The 21,459-nt window shown below is 39.3% G+C and overlaps 1 protein-coding gene across 6 annotated transcripts in view; it reads left to right on the top strand.

Annotated features, from left to right (window-relative positions):
- Nucleotides 1-21,459, top strand: part of LOC127722919 (TM2 domain-containing protein DDB_G0277895-like) — a 122,398-nt gene that overhangs the window by 15,666 nt on the left and 85,273 nt on the right. Inside the window, exon 1 of one of the 6 annotated variants that reach the window (XR_007991781.1) lies at nt 8,353-8,543. The exons of 2 other annotated variants lie outside the window; for them this stretch is intronic. The gene's annotated coding sequence lies outside the window, so the exon portion shown is untranslated. Of the gene's footprint in view, nt 1-8,352; nt 8,544-12,449; nt 12,639-21,459 lie in introns of those variants that run through there. 3 more of the 6 variants (XR_007991776.1, XR_007991780.1, XR_007991775.1) reach the window with 3 other exon arrangements.

The following is a 21,459-nucleotide window of genomic DNA, read 5'->3' as shown; positions in this document are numbered from 1 at the left end:
ATGGTACAAGCCTTATCCAATGCACTGATATTTTAATTGACAACATATTTATTTGACTGTTGTTGGATATTTTTGTCACTGAAGACCACAAATATATTCTTAATGTCGTATACAATCACTTCATCTTTTCCTCGACTGAGACATCACCACATCCAACTTATCATTGGATGCTTACTCTGCTTTAACTATACTACGAGTGTTCTGTTAATCCAAAAGTACCAGAGACTATGTAATTTTATAAAAATATTATATATAAAATTAGAATTAACAGTAGTTAACAAATGTTTAAATCTTATCAATCCAGTTTGAACAAGGTGAATTTCCAAATCTGTAGCAATCGCATGAACCAAACAGGCGCGTCAACAAATAATACCTCTCTTGCTATCTATGCATTACCCACTATGTAAACCCATACTAGAGAGAGAAGGTACCAAGGTGTCATACTAGTGAAAAGGTGACAATTAGTAAATTTACAGATCACACGACAATTCTGGTATCTAAATATCTAAGACCTCATAACCCTGTTAGAGCTGTTTCAGGGGCAGATCACTGTTAATGAAGTCCGTATAAGGAGAACAGGAACAAGTGTTACGTATAGATTGAGATATGTTATCGCCGCAGATTGGGCAGAGGGTATGTTATAGCAGAAGTCTCTAACCCCATAAACGCAGCTAGTCACCCTGCTCTGGACTTCATGCGATTCCCTCAGTTTTGTTTGATACCTTGATGTGTCTTCTTACTCGATTTATGAGATTTTAACACATCCATAAACTACAATTACCTTACCTTAGAAGTCCTGTAGTACATTATGCACGACACGTTGATTATTAAGAGGGATTTTAGACATAATTTGATGGTGACTTTATCAACCAGAAATGACATAATACATATGTCGTCAACCATAACAATACAAAATGGACCTGATCAGATTACTTCACATGCTTGACAGATCGCATGTGACGAAAGGTGTAAACTTTGCATTCATTACGACATGTCAAGTGATCGGCTCTTTTCGCAAAAAATCTTATGACAAAAATTTATCGTAAGTTATACTGAAATGTTCATTACTTACTATTTTTTCTCGTAAGATTTTTTGGAAATGAGTCAAATATTTTTTGGGAAATGAGTCGAAGATTCTTAGAGGTTGTCATATTTGATTGAGCTAGTACGCCTGCAAGACCAGAAGTCACTTCTAATCTACAGCCACTTTTTTGGGAAAGGACTTGTCCTCAAATACCCGTCAAATTTCACTCACCTAATATATTTTTATCTATCGGCTAATAGCAACATCGTGAAAGTACTGTTGACCTTTTTCTAAGTAATTGTATTCAAGAAAGGTTTTTTTAATATTTAACTTTGGAATCTTCTTAGATATTATCTTATGAATCAGCGATTATTATTTATATAACGTGTAATAGCAAAGTCCGGTCATAGAATTGATACAACAAGAAGTCCTCACTGACGACCAAGTGGTATATATTAATCACTATCCCACTAGTATGGTAGAAACTGTAAAAAAAAGGTATTACATATAATCGGGGACGTCTTTAAACACAAAAATAACACTTTAAATTTCGTGTGTCTAACCCCAAACATTTGAAAGCCAAGAATGTATGAATACTGAAAACAGGAGAAAATATCAAACTCCTTCAAATTAATAATTTACCTTTTTAACAATTTTCGTCCAGGATTTTCCTATCGTGTCCCCCTCCCCCCCAAGACTTCTTCAAGAACACTTTAAATGTTAGTGAGAATATCCTCACCCGGCCCAAAAATATAAACTGTTCATCGGTTTGCCTTTCTCTATACACTTTCGATTTATAAAAAGAGAGACAGAATATACCGAAAGGAATTTCTAAATTCAAAAGTCAAAGACAAACTTACAATTCCAAGACAAATAAAGAGGAAAAAATATTCAATTTAATTCTTAGCTAATACAGTTTTGTTTGGTGTTGCCATGAGAAAAGACTGCTTCCAATAATAATCTAATGTATATGACGTTGTGCATTAACCCTGCTTTCAGTGATCGTGGCTATAACTTTGCGACTATTTTTTTTATTGGTTGATAAAATCGAAGTACACAGAAAAAACTTCCAACCTTGTACAGGACCACTGGTAATCCTTGTTAATTAAGATCGGAATCAGACACATTTTGCCACTACTAAGTTCAAACCAACAACCTTAAAGTTGAAGTGCTAGTGATTACTTCAGATGAACTTCTTAGATAAATGGGCCATCGAGGCATCTCGCATGTACAACAAAATGTCACACAATTCAGAGAAAACCAAACGTTGAATATTATTCCAACGATGATGATAAAACTGTTTTTAGAATTCGTGGTCTGAGGCGCTTTTTTTCGATTTACCAGCATTAACTAAGAACGTTCAAACATAAGCATTAGAAAGGAAGAGATCAATAAATACGTAGAAAAGTGAAGAGCTATATGTGAAAAGGAGTTTAAATTAAAGACCAGATTAATCAATGGTTAACTTTTGTATAAAGAACAGAAACACAAAAATATGGAAGACAGCGACCAACGACAAACACTACATTACAGGTCCTGGCTTATGAATATATCAGGAATGAACATGTTTGTGTGAGCTCACCTCACCCAGCGACCAACGACTAACACTAGATTACAGGTTCCAGGCTTGGGAATATATTGGGAATGAACATGTTTGTGTGAGTTCACCTCACCATGCGACCAACGACTAACACTAAATTACAGGTTCCTACCTTGAGAATATATTGGGTATGAACATGTTTGTGTGAGTTCACCTCACCTAGCGACCAACGACAAATACTAGATTACAGGTTCCTGGCTTGGGAATACATTGGGAATGAACATGTTTGTGTGAGTTCACATCACCAGGCGACCAACGACAAACACTAGATTACAGGTTCCTGGCTTTGGAATATATTTGTAATGAACATGTTTGTGTGAGTTCACCTCACCCAGCGACTAACGAAAAACACAAGATTACAGATTCCTGGCTTGGGAACATATTGGGAATGAAAATGTTTGTGTGAGTTCAACTCACCTAGCGACCAACGACTAACACTAGATTACAGGTTCCTGGCTTGGGAAAATATTGGGAATGAACATGTTTGTGTGAGTTCACCTCAACAGGCGACCAACGACAAACACTTGATTACAGGTTCCTGGCTTTAGAATACATTGGGAATGAACATGTTTGTGTGAGTTCACATCACCAGGCGACCAACGACAAACACTAGATTACAGGTTCCTGGCTTTGGAATATATTTGTAATGAACATATTTGTGTGAGTTCACCTCACCCAGCGACTAACGAAAAACACTAGATTACAGGTTCCTGACTCGGGAATATATTGGGAATGAACATGTGTGTGTGTGATTTCGCCTCACCTAGCGACCAACGACAAACACTAGATTACAGGTTCCTGGTTTGGGAATATATTGGAATGAACATGTTTGTGTGAGTTAACCTCACCCAGCGACTAACGACAAACACTAGATTACAGGTTCCTGGCTTGGGAACATATTGGGTATGAACATGTTTGTGTGAGTTCACCTAACCCAGCGACCAACGTCAAACAGTAGAATACAGATTCCTGGCTTGGGAACATATTGGGAATGAACATGTGTGTGTGAGTTCAATTCACCTAGCGACCAACGACAAACATTAGATTACAGGTTCCTGACTTGGGAATATATTGGGAATGAACATGTGTGTGTGAGTTCGCCTCACCTAGCGACCAACGACAAACACTAGATTACAGGTTCCTGGTTTAGGAATATATTGGGAATGACCATGTTTGTGTGAGTTCACATCACCCAGCGACCAACGACAAACACTAGATTACAGGTCCTTGCTTTGAAATATATTGGGAATGAACATGTTTGTGTAAGTCTACCTCACCCAGCGACCAAAGACAAACACTAGATTACAGGTTCCTGGCTTAGGAATATATTGGGAATGAACATGTTCGTGTGAGTTCACCTCACCTAGCGACCAACGACAAACACAAGATTACAGGTTCCTGGCTTGGGAATATATTGGGTATGAACATGTTTGTGTGAGTTCACCTCACCTAGCGACCAACGACAAACACTAGATTACAGGTTCCTAGCTTGGGAATATATTTGGAATGAACATGTTTGTGTGAGTTCACCTCACCCAGCGACCAAAGACAAACACTAGATTACAGGTTCCTGGCTTACGAATATATTGGGAATGGACATGTTTGTGTGAGTTCACGTCACCAGGCGACCAACGACAATCGCTAGATTACAGGTTCCTGGCTTTGGAATATATTGCGAATGAACATAACATGTTTGTGTGAGTTCACCTCACCCAGCGACTAATGACAAACACTAGATTACAGGTTCCTGGCTTGGGAATATATTGGGAATGAACATGTTTGTGTGAGTTCACCTCACCATGCGACCAACGACTAACACTAAATTACAGGTTCCTACCTTGACCATATATTGGGTATGAACATGTTTGTGTGAGTTCACCTCACCTAGCGACCAACGACAAATACTAGATTACAGGTTCCTGGCTTGGGAATACATTGGGAATGAACATGTTTGTGTGAGTTCACATCACCAGGCGACCAACGACAAACACTAGATTACAGGTTCCTGGCTTTGGAATATATTTGTAATGAACATGTTTGTGTGAGTTCACCTCACCCAGCGACTAACGAAAAACACAAGATTACAGATTCCTGGCTTGGGAACATATTGGGAATGAACATGTTTGTGTGAGTTCACCTCACCTAGCAACCAACGACTAACACTAAATTACAGGTTCCTGGCTTGGGAAAATATTGAGAATGAACATGTTTGTGTGAGTTCACCTCAACAGGCGACCAACGACAAACACTAGATTACAGGTTCCTGGCTTTAGAATACATTGGGAATGAACATGTTTGTGTGAGTTCACATCACCAGGCGACCAACGACAAACACTAGATTACAGGTTCCTGGCTTTGGAATATATTTGTAATGAACATGTTTGTGTGAGTTCACCTCACCCAGCGACCAAAGACAAACACTAGATTACAGGTTCCTTGCTTACGAATATATTGGGAATGGACATGTTTGTGTGAGTTCACCTCACCTAGCGACCAACGACAAACACTAGATTACAGGTTCCTAGCTTGAGAATATATTTGGAATGAACATGTTTGTGTGAGTTCACCTCACCCAGCGACCAAAGACAAACACTAGATTACAGGTTCCTTGCTTACGAATATATTGGGAATGGACATGTTTGTGTGAGTTCACCTCACCAGGCGACCAACGACAATCGCTAGATTACAGGTTCCTGGCTTTGGAATATATTGCGAATGAACATAACATGTTTGTGTGAGTTCACCTCACCCAGCGACTAATGACAAACACTAGATTACAGGTTCCTGGCTTGGGAATATATTGGGAATGAACATGTTTGTGTGAGTTCACCTCACCATGCGACCAACGACTAACACTTAATTACAGGTTCCTACCTTGAGAATATATTGGGTATGAACATGTTTGTGTGAGTTCACCTCACCTAGCGACCAACGACAAATACTAGATTACAGGTTCCTGGCTTGGGAATACATTGGGAATGAACATGTTTGTGTGAGTTCACATCACCAGGCGACCAACGACAAACACTAGATTACAGGTTCCTGGCTTTGGAATATATTTGTAATGAACATGTTTGTGTGAGTTCACCTCACCCAGCGACTAACGAAAAACACAAGATTACAGATACCTGGCTTGGGAACATATTGGGAATGAACATGTTTGTGTGAGTTCACCTCACCTAGCGACCAACGACTAACACTAGATTACAGGTTCCTGGCTTGGAAAAATATTGGGAATGAACATGTTTGTGTGAGTTCACCTCAACAGGCGACCAACGACAAACACTAGATTACAGGTTCCTGGCTTTAGAATACATTGGGAATGAACATGTTTGTGTGAGTTCACATCACCAGGCGACCAACGACAAACACTAGATTACAGGTTCCTGGCTTTGGAATATATTTGTAATGAACATGTTTGTGTGAGTTCACCTCACCCAGCGACTAACAAAAAAACACTAGATTACAGGTTCCTGACTCGGGAATATATTGGGAATGAACATGTGTGTGTGTGTGATTTCGCCTCACCTAGCGACCAACGACAAACACTAGATTACAGGTTCCTGGTTTGGGAATATATTGGAATGAACATGTTTGTGTGAGTTCACCTCACCCAGCGACTAACGACAAAAACTAGATTACAGGTTCCTGGCTTGGGAACATATTGGGTATGAACATGTTTGTGTGAGTTCACCTCACCCAGCAACCAATGTCAAACAGTAGAATACAGATTCCTGGCTTGGGAACATATTGGGAATGAACATGTTTGTGTGAGTTCACTTCACCTAGCGACCAACGACAAACATTAGATTACAGGTTCCTGACTTGGGAATATATTGGGAATGAACATGTGTGTGTGTGTTCGCCTCACCTAGCGACCAACGACAAACACTAGATTACAGGTTCCTGGTTTAGGAATATATTGGGAATGACCATGTTTGTGTGAGTTCACCTCACCCAGCGACTAACGACAAACACTAGATTACAGGTCCTTGCTTTGGAATATATTGGGAATGAACATGTTTGTGTAAGTTTACCTCACCCAGCGACCAAAGACAAACACTAGATTACAGGTTCCTGGCTTAGGAATATATTGGGAATGAACATGTTCGTGTGAGTTCACCTCACCTAGCGACCAACGACAAACACAAGATTACAGGTTCCTGGCTTGGGAATATATTGGGTATGAACATGTTTGTGTGAGTTCACCTCACCTAGCGACCAACGACAAACACTAGATTACAGGTTCCTGGCTTGGGAATATATTTGGAATGAACATGTTTGTGTGAGTTCACCTCACCCAGCGACCAAAGACAAACACTAGATTACAGGTTCCTGGCTTACGAATATATTGGGAATGGACATGTTTGTGTGTGTTCACTTCACCTAGCGACCAACGACAAACACTAGATTACAGGTTCCTGACTTTGGAATATATTGGGGATGAACATGTGTGTGTGTGTGAATTCGTCTCACTTAGCGACCAACGACAAACACTCGAATACAGGTTCCTTGTTTAGGAATATATTGGGAATGAACATGTTTGTGTGAGTTCACCTCATCCAGCGACCAACGACAAACACTAGATTACAGGTCCTTGCTTGGGAATATATTGGGAATGAACATGTATTTGTGAGTTCACCTCACCTAGCGACCAACGACAAACACTATATTACAGGTTCCTGGTTTGGTAATATATTTAGAAATGAACATGATTGTGTGAGTTAACCTCATCCAGCGACCAACGACAAACACTAGATTACTGGTTCCTGGCTTAGGAATTTATTGGGAATGATCATGTTTGTGTGAGTTCACCTCACCCAGCGACCATAGACAAACACTAGATTACAGGTTCCTGGCTTAGGAATATTATAACGCTGCCTCCCTGGTGTTAGAGTCGGCCACCAGAGATCACAGGTTACATAGAAAAGGGATTTTTTAACTGGTATTATTTATAACTGTAAAATGTAAGGTCCAACGTCTAATTGGAATACCGTCGAACCAACACTTTACAGCTTCGTTTAACCTAGATTCTAGGGGTCTATCTATTGTATATATGATTGAGAATTAAAACAAATAGCATATATAACAGTTTTGATTATTTATTTGACAATTATAAACGCGGATAATCTGGCTGGACAGGCTCTGTCATTGGTCTGGTTGGGTTCCAGGTTATGGTTGGTCTATCTTATTTAATCTATATATATAAATTAATCATATATACAACAATCCAGAGTCACCACTCTGTTAACTACAACTAATTTCCAAACTACTGAGGTAGCGTATAGCTCGAACAGGCTTACAAAGGTGCTTCAATAAAAGAACACTTGTAAAAGTATGTAGCCTTAAATCAACAACATCTATTTCAAATAACTACTTAAAATATTGGTACAATTTACACCCTAAATTGTCACCAAGTATTTACACCCAAATAAATCACCGACTATTTACACCTAGAAAAGTCACCGACTATTTACACCTAGCAAAGTCACCGACTATTTAAACATAAACTTCTCACCCAACCATTTACACCTAGAAAATGTCACCAACTTGCATCCGTAATAAATCATTGTTAATATAGGTGCAATTTCCTTACTTTTCCTATCATACTTAAATTCTCAGACATTTAAATTTGGCGCTCCGTAACTTTCAAACCACAAACACTCACTGCCCTCCGTAGTTGATCTTTTCAGTTTTATTTGACTGTCAGCCAATCACAGACCCTTTTACATGTGTTGGGCCAATCAGCAGCCATCTCTCTGTTTAGGGAAATTCCCGAAATGGCAAATCAAAATTTAAACATTGGAAGTTTTATGTAAATAAAGATGTTTTCCAGCTTAATATCAATAAGAACCAACATATTTATTCATCGTGAAAGTTATTACACATACAGGATAACTTAGGAACACATGTAAACAGGTTAATATCTCAAATAAAACAACAGAAATAAAGGTACCGGCACTCCGGGGACAAACTTGCAAATTTGTCACCGCGAGTAAATTCCAGTCATAACATCACTTGAAACACAATAGAATTCAATCGTGACAATTAATATAAGCACAATCAGCATATCAAATAGACTCATTTGCATAGCATATCATCTCACAGACATCTCCGTATTATTATTTGTACTTCATAACAACACAGTAAGATGTGTTCAAAAAGGGGGGGGTAGACCGCATTACATTGCCCCCATCCTTCAGAATTTGGTCCCCAAATAAGTGGGCTTGACTTGGTCCCCAGCAATAGGAACCAAAGTTAGATAATAATTAAAATATTGAACAAACATTCAAATAACGTTTACCAGTCACCATAGTCAGTGATTACAGTACTTTATGACTTTGATTTTTTCAGAATAAAAATCTTATTTCATTTTGGCCTGATATTTAACTATATCAGATAAACAACTTATATAAAACAATACAACACCATTTAAATATACTTATTTCTTGATTTATTACACATGCCACACATATGTTTCTATTTACATTTTATAAATTCCAAACTCTATCCTAACCACCGTGTCCCGCTATTATGTAACAGCTTAGGAATCAATCTTTGGTTTTATTTATTTTAATATTATTGCTATCTACTGATATTCCGTTTTCCCATTTTCTGTAAAGAAAATAAATTAATACATCTATTTTACTATTGGACTATATTTGGTTACTTCGTTTCACTCTGGTTTTATGTTCTTTTCCTTCATACTCATATTTTGGCTTGTAAGCATAATGAAATGCTTCTCCAACAAACCATAATTTGCTCCATAAACACTGACCAGTGGTTACGTCACTCGTGTGTCTATCTCTTTTGAGCAAACATGTCGTTCCTATCTGTTAATGATTATTATTTTTATTTTTATTTTATTTCATTTTTTTTTAGACCTATTTGGTATTACATATACTTATTGCTCTCTTAATACTTCGAACCGGGCTTGCAAACATTGTGAAACGTTTCTCCAGCAGACCCGTTCTTATCAAGCTTTGCTCCATAGACACTGACCAGTGATTAGGTCACACATATGTCTATCTCTTTTGAGCAATCAATCACCACATTCAGTAACTATTCGATCTAGGAAATTTTTCATGTACACGCAGCCTTTTTCGGAAGGTGCCTCGTTGTGTACATCTCGTTATTTACTGATCAATAGCTACTCTATCTTTCCTGATCAACTCTCAAGCATGATACCTTCAAGTCACATATTTTGACTGGCCAAGTCAAAATATCTACATTTCAGTATTAAACTTAGACAGTCTTTCCAGCAACAGATACTCTTAACTTTTATTTTAAATTTTCTCTATTACGAGCATAAGGAATAATTCTCTTAATAGGGCCTCTCACTAAGACTGTAATCATTTAAAATCATCATATCAGCGTGTTGAACAATTGTTCATCATCACATAACCAGAGTGTTTAACCAAACTGTCAACTGACATTCTGGGTTTTCATAAAATTCTTAAAATAGAAACGACCAATACATTTCAGTATTTTCACCAAAAATACTTCATAAGTTTAAAACAAATCACAACAGAATGATATTTAGCGCGACGATAGTTCGTGCCGTTAGTAATAATTTATCTCTGAAACTACTACAATTTCCGCTTCGGAAATTCTACATGAGGCATCACCTCTAATTTTAAGACGAGGTATAACCGCATCTTAAACTAGTAAACCATCCTTAGTGAAAGGATATCAACATAATATTTATACATAAAATCTATTCCAAGAATGTCGGCATCTTTTATTTCCGCCAATAAAAATTCATGTTTCAAATACATGAGTATCTAACTTTATTTCTAAATTAGCTTTTATCTATGTATTTCTGAAGTGTTCCCAAAAATATATATATTTTTAGTAGCCAAAACATTTATCGAGAATTCATTCTCGCTCCCGACATTTGTCCAAAATTTAATACATTGATTAACATATGATTTTTTCGTTTTGTTTTAGACAATGGTCTAAACGGTTTCAATCTCGACCGTACGAACATTCCGACCTTTCTGTCTATCAGCTACACGTAAGGCTTCAAGTCTAACAGCAATATTCTCTGCTTCATTAATTGAAGTTGGTCCAACCTCTCTCAGTCGGAGGCGTATATCAGTCTCGGGAATTGCATCAATAAAATAATCTAGAGACAAGGTGTCCATAACTAGAGGAGTGGTATCCGGGTAAGCCCTACGTGTAAGTTTCTTTATAGCTTGTGCAAGTTTTGGCAGTGTTTCATTTCTCATTCTAATCCTTGTTTGCAACTCATCCCTAAAGATTTCTGACCTATTCATTGAACCGAACCGACTTTTCAGAGCATTTACCAAACACTCAAAATCGTGCCGTTCTTCATCTGTGATTTCATTTAATATAGCCCGAGCACTTCCAGATAAATTACTAGCCAAAAGTAAGGCGTTAATCTTAGGGTCCCAATCATTTAGTTCTGCCAATAAATTAAATTGGCTAAATACTCCTCCAAATCATCCGAGCCGTCATATATTTGTGGTTTTATTTTGCAAGAAATATCAGGTTTTAACCGTCGGATATCTGGAATGTGACTGTTATTTTTATCAGTTCTGTCATGCCTGATTATGTGTTCCAGACTATCTGCTGGAGTTTCGATTCCCCGACCTAAAATTGGGGTGGACCTACTTTCCATAGCTTGCCCTTCAAATTTGGCAAACATCTGATTCATATCCTTTGAAAAATCGGAAAAACATTGGTCCATCCGAAGTTTCATTTCTGCACGTGCCTCTGCCAGCATTTTCTCCGTTGTTCTAAAAATTTCAGAACTTTGTTTCTCTAATAAACTTTCATGCATAGTTGCATCTACTTCATCGCCAGTCTCATTGAGATGTGGGCCAAACGTAACAACGTTTGAATCATCCATTTTTATTATTATTCTTGGTTTTATAGTTTATTTGTTTAAGTGTACAAACTCTAACAGACTCTTTAAATGTATCCCACCACTGCCACCAAATATAACACTGCCTCCTTGGTGTAAGAGTCGGCCACCAGAGATCACAGGTTACATAGAAAAGGGATTTTTTAACTGGTATTATTTATAACTGTAAAATGTAAGGTCCAACGTCTAATTGGAATACCGTCGAACCAACACTTTACAGCTTCGTTTAACCTAGATTCTAGGGGTATATCTATTGTATATATGATTGAGAAATAAAACAAATAGCATATATAACAGTTTTGATTACTTATTTGACAATTATAAACGCGGATAATCTGGCTGGACAGGCTCTGTCATTGGTCTGGTTGGGTCCCAGGTTATGGTTGGTCTATCTTATTTAATCTATATATATAAATTAATCATATATACAACAATCCAGAGTCACCACTCTGTTAACTACAACTAATTTCCAAACTACTGAGGTAGCGTATAGCTCGAACAGGCTTACAAAGGTGCTTCAATAAAAGAACACTTGTAAAAGTATGTAGCCTTAAATCAACAACATCTATTTCAAATAACTACTTAAAATATTGGTACAATTTACACCCTAAATTGTCACCAAGTATTTACACCCAAATAAATCACCGACTATTTACACCTAGAAAAGTCACCGACTATTTACACCTAGCAAAGTCACCGACTATTTAAACATAAACTTCTCACCCAACCATTTACACCTAGAAAATGTCACCAACTTGCATCCGTAATAAATCATTGTTAATATAGGTGCAATTTCCTTACTTTTCCTATCATACTTAAATTCTCAGACATTTAAATTTGGCGCTCCGTAACTTTCAAACCACAAACACTCACTGACCTCCGTAGTTGATCTTTTCAGTTTTATTTCACTGTCAGCCAATCACAGACGCTTTTACATGTGTTGGGCCAATCAGCAGCCATCTCTCTGTTTAGGGAAATTCCCGAAATGGCAAATCAAAATGTAAACATTGGAAGTTTTATGTAAATAAAGATGTTTTCCAGCTTAATATCAATAAGAACCAACATATTTATTCATCGTGAAAGTTATTACACATACAGGATAACTTAGGAACACATGTAAACAGGTTAATATCTCAAATAAAACAACAGAAATAAAGGTACCGGCACTCCGGGGACAAACTTGCAAATTTGTCACCGCGAGTAAATTCCAGTCATAACATCACTTGAAACACAATAGAATTCAATCATGACAATTTATATAAGCACAATCAGCATATCAAATAGACTCATTTGCATAGCATATCATCTCACAGACATCTCCGTATTATTATTTGTACTTCATAACAACACAGCAAGATGTGTTCAAAAAGGGGGGTAGACCGCAATACAATATATTGGGAATGAACATGTTTGTGTGAGTTCACCTCACCCAGCGACCAAAGACAAACACTAGATTACAGTTTCCTGGCTTAGGAATATATTGGGAATGAACATGCTTGTGTAAATTCACCCAGCAACCAACGACAAACACTAGATTACAGGTTCCTGGCTTGAGAATATATTGGGTATGAACATGTTTGTGTGAGTTCACCTCACTTAGCGACCAACGACAAACACTAGATTACAGGTTCCTGGTTTGGGAATATATTGGGAATAAACATGTTTGTGAGAGTTCACTTCACCCAGCGACCAACGACAAACACTAGATTACAGGTTCCTGGCTTTGGAATATATTGGCAATGAACATGTTTGTGTGAGTTCACCTCACCCAGCGACTAACGACAAACACTAGATTACAGGTTCCTGGCTTGAAATATATTGGGTATGAATATGTTTGTGTGAGTTCACCTCACCCAGGGACCAACGACAAACACTAGATAACAGATCCTGGCTTGGGAATATATTGGGAATGAACATGTTTGTGTGAGTTCACTTCACCTAGTGACCAACGACAAACACTAGATTACAGGTTCCTGGTTAAGGAATATATTGGAAATGAATATGTTTGTGTGAGTTCACCTTACCCAGCGACCAACGACAAACATTTGATTACAGGTTCCTGACTTGGGAATATATTGGGAATGAACATGTGTGTGTGAGTTCACCTCACCTAGCGACCAACGACAAACACTAGATTACAGGTTCCTGGTTAAGGAATATATTGGGAATGAACATGTTTGTGTGAGTTTACCTCACCCAGCGACCAAAGACAAACACTAGATTACAGGTTCCTGGCTTAGCAATATATTGGCAATGAACATGTTTGTGTGAGTTCACCTCACCCAGGGACCAACGACAAACACTAGATTACAGGTTCCTGGTTCAGGAATATATTGGGAATGAACATGCTTGTGTAAATTCACCCAGCAACCAACGACAAACACTAGATTACAGGTTCCTGGCTTGAGAATATATTGGGTATGAACATGTTTGTGTGAGTTCGCCTCACCTAGCGACCAACGACAAACACTAGACTACAGATTCCTGGATTGGGAACATATTTGGAATGAACATGTGTGTGTGAGTTCGCCTCACCTAGCGACCAACGACAAACACTAGATTACAGGTTCCTGGTTTAGGAATATATTGGGAATGACCATGTTTGTGTGATTTTGGCTCATCCAGCGACCAACGACAAACACTAGATTACAGGTCCTTGCTTGGGAATATATTGGGTATGAACATGTTTGTGTGAGTTCACCTCACCTAGCGACCAACGACAAACACTAGATTACAGGTTCCTGGCTTGGGAATATATTGGGAATGAACCTGTTTGTGTGAATTCACCTCACCCAGCGACCAAAGATAAAACACAAGATTACAGGTTCCTGGCTTACGAATATATTGGGAATGGACATGTTTGTGTGAGTTCACCTCACCTAGCGACCAACGACTAACACTAGATTACAGGTTCCTGACTTGGGAATATATTGGGAATGAACATGTTTGTGTGAGTTCACCTCAACAGGCGACCAACGACAAACACTAGATTACAGGTTCCTGGCTTTAGAATACTTTGGGAATGAACATGTTTGTGTGAGTTCACATCACCAGGCGACCAACGACAAACACTAGATTACAGGTTCCTGGCTTTGGAATATATTTGTAATGAACATGTTTGTGTGAGTTCACCTCACCCAGCGACTAACGAAAAACACAAGATTACAGATTCCTGGCTTGGGAACATATTGGGAATGAACATGTTTGTGTGAGTTCACTTCACCTAGCGACCAACGACAAACATTAGATTACAGGTTCCTGACTTGGGAATATATTGGGAATGAACATGTGTGTGTGTGAATTCGCCTCACCTAGCGACCAACGACAAACACTAGATTACAGGTTCCTGGTTTGGGAATATATTGGAATGAACATGTTTGTGTGAGTTCACCTCACCCAGCGACTAACGACAAACACTAGATTACAGGTTCCTGGTTTGGAATATATTGGGTATGAACATGTTTGTGTGAGTTCACCTCACCCAGCGACCAACGTCAAACAGTAGAATACAGATTCCTGACTTGGGAACATATTGGGAATGAACATGTTTGTGTGAGTTCACTTCACCTAGCGACCAACGACAAACATTAGATTACAGGTTCCTGACTTGGGAATATATTGGGAATGAACATGTGTGTGTGAGTTCACCTCACCCAGCGATCAACGACTAACACTAGATTACAGGTTCCTAGCTTGGAAATATATTGGGTATGAACATGTTTGTGTGAGTTCACCTCACCTAGCGACCATCGACAAACATTAAATTACAGGTCCTTCCTTTGGAATATATTGGGAATGAACATGTTTGTGTAAGTTTACCTCACCCAGCGACCAAAGACAAACACTAGATTACATTTTCCTGGTTTAGGAATATATTGGGAATGACCATGTTTGTGTGAGTTCACCTCACCCAGCGACCAGCGACAAACACTAGATTACAGGTCCTTCCTTTGGAATATATTGGGAATGAACATGTTTGTGTAAGTTTACCTCACCCTGCGACCAACGACAAACACTAGATTACAGGTTCCTGGCTTGGGAATATATTGGGAATGAACCTGTTTGTGTGAAGTCACCTCACCCAGCGACCAAAGACAAACACAAGATTACAGGTTCCTGGATTAGGAATATATTGGGAATGAACATGTTAGTGTGAGTTCACCTCATCTAGCGACCAACGACAAACACAAGATTACAAGTTCCTTGTTTAGGAATATATTGGGAATGAACATGTTTGTGTGAGTTCACTTCACCCAGTGACCAACGACAAACACTAGATTACAGGTTCCTAGCTTGGGAATATATTGGGTATGAACATGTTTGTGTGAGTTCACTTCACCTAGCGACCAACGACAAACACTAGATTACAGGTTCCTGGCTTGAGAATATATTGGGTATGAACATGTTTGTGTGAGTTCGCCTCACCTAGCGACCAACGACAAACACTAGACTACAGATTCCTGGATTGGTAACATATTTGGAATGAACATGTGTGTGTGAGTTCGCCTCACCTAGCGACCAACGACAAACACTAGATTACAGGTTCCTGGTTTAGGAATATATTGGGAATGACCATGTTTGTGTGATTTTGGCTCATCCAGCGACCAACGACAAACACAAGATTACAAGTTCCTTGTTTAGGAATATATTGGGAATGAACATGTTTGTGTGAGTTCACTTCACCCAGTGACCAACGACAAACACTAGATTACAGGTTCCTAGCTTGGGAATATATTGGGTATGAACATGTTTGTGTGAGTTCACCTCACCTAGCGACCAACGACAAACACTAGATTACAGGTTCCTGGCTTGGGAATATATTGGGAATGAACCTGTTTGTGTGAATTCACCTCACCCAGCGACCAAAGACAAACACAAGATTACAGGTTCCTGGCTTACGAATATATTGGGAATGGACATGTTTGTGTGAGTTCACCTCACCAGGCGACCAACGACAAACACTAGATTACAGGTTCCTGGCTTTAGAATACTTTGGGAATGAACATGTTTGCGTGAGTTCACATCACCAGGCGACCAACGACAAACACTAGATTACAGGTTCCTGGCTTTGGAATATATTTGTAATGAACATGTTTGTGTGAGTTCACCTCACCCAGCGACTAACGAAAAACACAAGATTACAGATTCCTGGCTTGGGAACATATTGGGAATGAACATGTTTGTGTGAGTTCACTTCACCTAGCGACCAACGACAAACATTAGATTACAGGTTCCTGACTTGGGAATATATTGGGAATGAACATGTGTGTGTGTGAATTCGCCTCACCTAGCGACCAACGACAAACACTAGATTACAGGTTCCTGGTTTGGGAATATATTGGAATGAACATGTTTGTGTGAGTTCACCTCACCCAGCGACTAACGACAAACACTAGATTACAGGTTCCTGGCTTGGAATATATTGGGTATGAACATGTTTGTGTGAGTTCACCTCACCCAGCGACCAACGTCAAACAGTAGAATACAGATTCCTGACTTGGGAACATATTGGGAATGAACATGTTTGTGTGAGTTCACTTCACCTAGCGACCAACGGCAAACATTAGATTACAGGTTCCTGACTTGGGAATATATTGGGAATGAACATGTGTGTGTGAGTTCACCTCACCCAGCGACCAACGACTAACACTAGATTACAGGTTCCTAGCTTGAAAATATATTGGGTATGAACATGTTTGTGTGAGTTCACCTCACCTAGCGACCATCGACAAACATTAAATTACAGGTCCTTCCTTTGGAATATATTGGGAATGAACATGTTTGTGTAAGTTTACCTCACCCAGCGACCAAAGACAAACACTAGATTACAGGTTCCTGGTTTAGGAATATATTGGGAATGACCATGTTTGTGTGAGTTCACCTCACCCAGCGACCAGCGACAAACACTAGATTACAGGTCCTTCCTTTGGAATATATTGGGAATGAACATGTTTGTGTAAGTTTACCTCACCCTGCGACCAACGGCAAACACTAGATTACAGGTTCCTGGCTTGGGAATATATTGGGAATGAACCTGTTTGTGTGAATTCACCTCACCCAGCGACCAAAGACAAACACAAGATTACAGGTTCCTGGATTAGGAATATATTGGGAATGAACATGTTAGTGTGAGTTCACCTCATCTAGCGACCAACGACAAACACAAGATTACAAGTTCCTTGTTTAGGAATATATTGGGAATGAACATGTTTGTGTGAGTTCACTTCACCCAGTGACCACCGACAAACACTAGATTACAGGTTCCTAGCTTGGGAATATATTGGGTATGAACATGTTTGTGTGAGTTCACCTCACCTAGCGACCAACGACAAACACTAGATAACAGGTTCCTGGCTTGGGAATATATTGGGAATGAACCTGTTTGTGTGAATTCACCTCACCCAGCGACCAAAGACAAACACAAGATTACAGGTTCCTGGCTTACGAATATATTGGGAATGGACATGTTTGTGTGAGTTCACCTCACCAGGCGACCAACGACAAACACTAGATTACAGGTTCCTGGCTTTAGAATACTTTGGGAATGAACATGTTTGTGTGAGTTCACATCACCAGGCGACCAACGACAAACACTAGATTACAGGTTCCTGGCTTTGGAATATATTGGGAATGAACCTGTTTGCGTGAATTCACCTCACCCAGCGACCAAAGACAAAAACAAGATTACAGGTTCCTGGCTTGGGAATATATTGGGAATGAACATGTTTGTGTGAGTTCACCTCAACAGGCGACCAACGACAAACACTAGATTACAGGTTCCTGGCTTTAGAATACTTTGGGAATGAACATGTTTGTGTGAGTTCACATCACCAGGCGACCAACGACAAACACTAGATTACAGGTTCCTGGCTTTGGAATATATTTGTAATGAACATGTTTGTGTGAGTTCACCTCACCCAGCGACTAACGAAAAACACAAGATTACAGATTCCTGGCTTGGGAACATATTGGGAATGAACATGTGTGTGTGTGAATTCGCCTCACCTAGCGACCAACGACAAACACTAGATTACAGGTTCCTGGTTTGGGAATATATTGGAATGAACATGTTTGTGTGAGTTCACCTCACCCAGCGACTAACGACAAACACTAGATTACAGGTTCCTGGCTTGGAATATATTGGGTATGAACATGTTTGTGTGAGTTCACCTCACCCAGCGACCAACGTCAAACAGTAGAATACAGATTCCTGACTTGGGAACATATTGGGAATGAACATGTTTGTGTGAGTTCACTTCACCTAGCGACCAACGACAAACATTAGATTACAGGTTCCTGACTTGGGAATATATTGGGAATGAACATGTGTGTGTGAGTTCACCTCACCCAGCGACCAACGACTAACACTAGATTACAGGTTCCTAGCTTGAAAATATATTGGGTATGAACATGTTTGTGTGAGTTCACCTCACCTAGCGACCATCGACAAACATTAAATTACAGGTCCTTCCTTTGGAATATATTGGGAATGAACATGTTTGTGTCAGTTTACCTCACCCAGCGACCAAAGACAAACACTAGATTACAGGTTCCTGGTTTAGGAATATATTGGGAATGACCATGTTTGTGTGAGTTCACCTCACCCAGCGACCAGCGACAAACACTAGATTACAGGTTCCTAGCTTGAAAATATATTGGGTATGAACATGTTTGTGTGAGTTCACCTCACCTAGCGACCATCGACAAACATTAAATTACAGGTCCTTCCTTTGGAATATATTGGGAATGAACATGTTTGTGTAAGTTTACCTCACCCAGCGACCAAAGACAAACACTAGATTACAGGTTCCTGGTTTAGGAATATATTGGGAATGACCATGTTTGTGTGAGTTCACCTCACCCAGCGACCAGCGACAAACACTAGATTACAGGTCCTTCCTTTGGAATATATTGGGAATGAACATGTTTGTGTAAGTTTACCTCACCCTGCGACCAACGGCAAACACTAGATTACAGGTTCCTGGCTTGGGAATATATTGGGAATGAACCTGTTTGTGTGAATTCACCTCACCCAGCGACCAAAGACAAACACAAGATTACAGGTTCCTGGATTAGGAATATATTGGGAATGAACATGTTAGTGTGAGTTCACCTCATCTAGCGACCAACGACAAACACAAGATTACAAGTTCCTTGTTTAGGAATATATTGGGAATGAACATGTTTGTGTGAGTTCACTTCACCCAGTGACCACCGACAAACACTAGATTACAGGTTCCTAGCTTGGGAATATATTGGGTATGAACATGTTTGTGTGAGTTCACCTCACCTAGCGACCAACGACAAACACTAGATAACAGGTTCCTGGCTTGGGAATATATTGGGAATGAACCTGTTTGTGTGAATTCACCTCACCCAGCGACCAAAGACAAACACAAGATTACAGGTTCCTGGCTTACGAATATATTGGGAATGGACATGTTTGTGTGAGTTCACCTCACCAGGCGACCAACGACAAACACTAGATTACAGGTTCCTGGCTTTAGAATACTTTGGGAATGAACATGTTAGTGTGAGTTCACCTCATCTAGCGACCAACGACAAACACAAGATTACAAGTTCCTTGTTTAGGAATATATTAGGAATGAACATGTTTGTGGGAGTTCACTTCACCCAGTGACCAACGACAAACACTAGATTACAGGTTCCTAGCTTGGGAATATATTGGGTATGAACATGTTTGTGTGAGTTCACCTCACCTAGCGACCAACGACAAACACTAGATTACAGGTTCCTGGCTTGGGAATAAATTGGGAATGAACCTGTTTGTGTGAATTCACCTCACCCAGCGACCAAAGACAAACACAAGATTACAGGTTCCTGGCTTACGAATATATTGGGAATGGACATGTTTGTGTGAGTTCACCTCACCAGGCGACCAACGACAAACACTATATTACAGGTTCCTGGCTTGGTTATATATTTAGAAATGAACATGATTGTGTGAGTTCACCTCACCCAGCGACCAACGACAAACACTAGATTACAGGTTCCTGGCTTGGGAATATATTGGGTATGAACATGTTTGTGTGAGTTCACCTCACCTAGCGACCAACGACAAACACTAGATTACAGGTTCCTGGCTTGGGAATATATTGGGAATGAACCTGTTTGTGTGAATTCACCTCACCCAGCGACCAAAGACAAACACAAGATTACAGGTTCCTGGCTTACGAATATATTGGGAATGGACATGTTTGTGTGAGTTCACCTCACCAGGCGACCAACGACAAACACTATATTACAGATTCCTGGCTTGGTTATATATTTAGAAATGGACATGATTGTGTGAGTTCACCTCACCCAGCGACCAACGACAAACACTAGATTACAGGTTCCTGGCTTGGGAATTTATTGGGAATGATCATGTTTGTGTGAGTTCACCTCACCCAGCGACCAAAGACAAACACTATATTACAGGTTCCTGGCTTAGGAATATTATAACGCTGCCTCCCTGATGTTAGAGTCGGCCACCAGAGATCACAGGTTACATAGAAAAGGGATTTTTTAACTGGTATTATTTATAACTGTAAAATGTAAGGTCCAACGTCTAATTGGAATACCGTCGAACCATCACTTTACAGCTTCGTTTAACCTAGATTATAGGGGTCTTTCTATTGTATATATGATTGAGAAAGAAAACAAATAGCATATATAACAGTTTTGATTATTTATTTGACAATTATAAACGCGGATAATCTGGCTGGACAGGCTCTGTCATTGGTCTGGTTGGGTTCCAGGTTATGGTTGGTCTATCTTATTTAATCTATATATATAAATTAATCATATATACAACAATCCAGAGTCACCACTCTGTTAACTACAACTAATTTCCAAACTACTGAGGTAGCGTATAGCTCGAACAGGCTTACAAAGGTGCTTCAATAAAAGAACACTTGTAAAAGTATGTAGCCTTAAATCAAC

This window comes from Mytilus californianus, unplaced genomic scaffold (genome assembly GCF_021869535.1).
Source record: "Mytilus californianus isolate M0D057914Y unplaced genomic scaffold, xbMytCali1.0.p SCAF_1, whole genome shotgun sequence".
NCBI classification, from domain to species: domain Eukaryota; kingdom Metazoa; phylum Mollusca; class Bivalvia; order Mytilida; family Mytilidae; genus Mytilus; species Mytilus californianus.
This window is presented reverse-complemented; position numbering and strand designations above follow the sequence as displayed.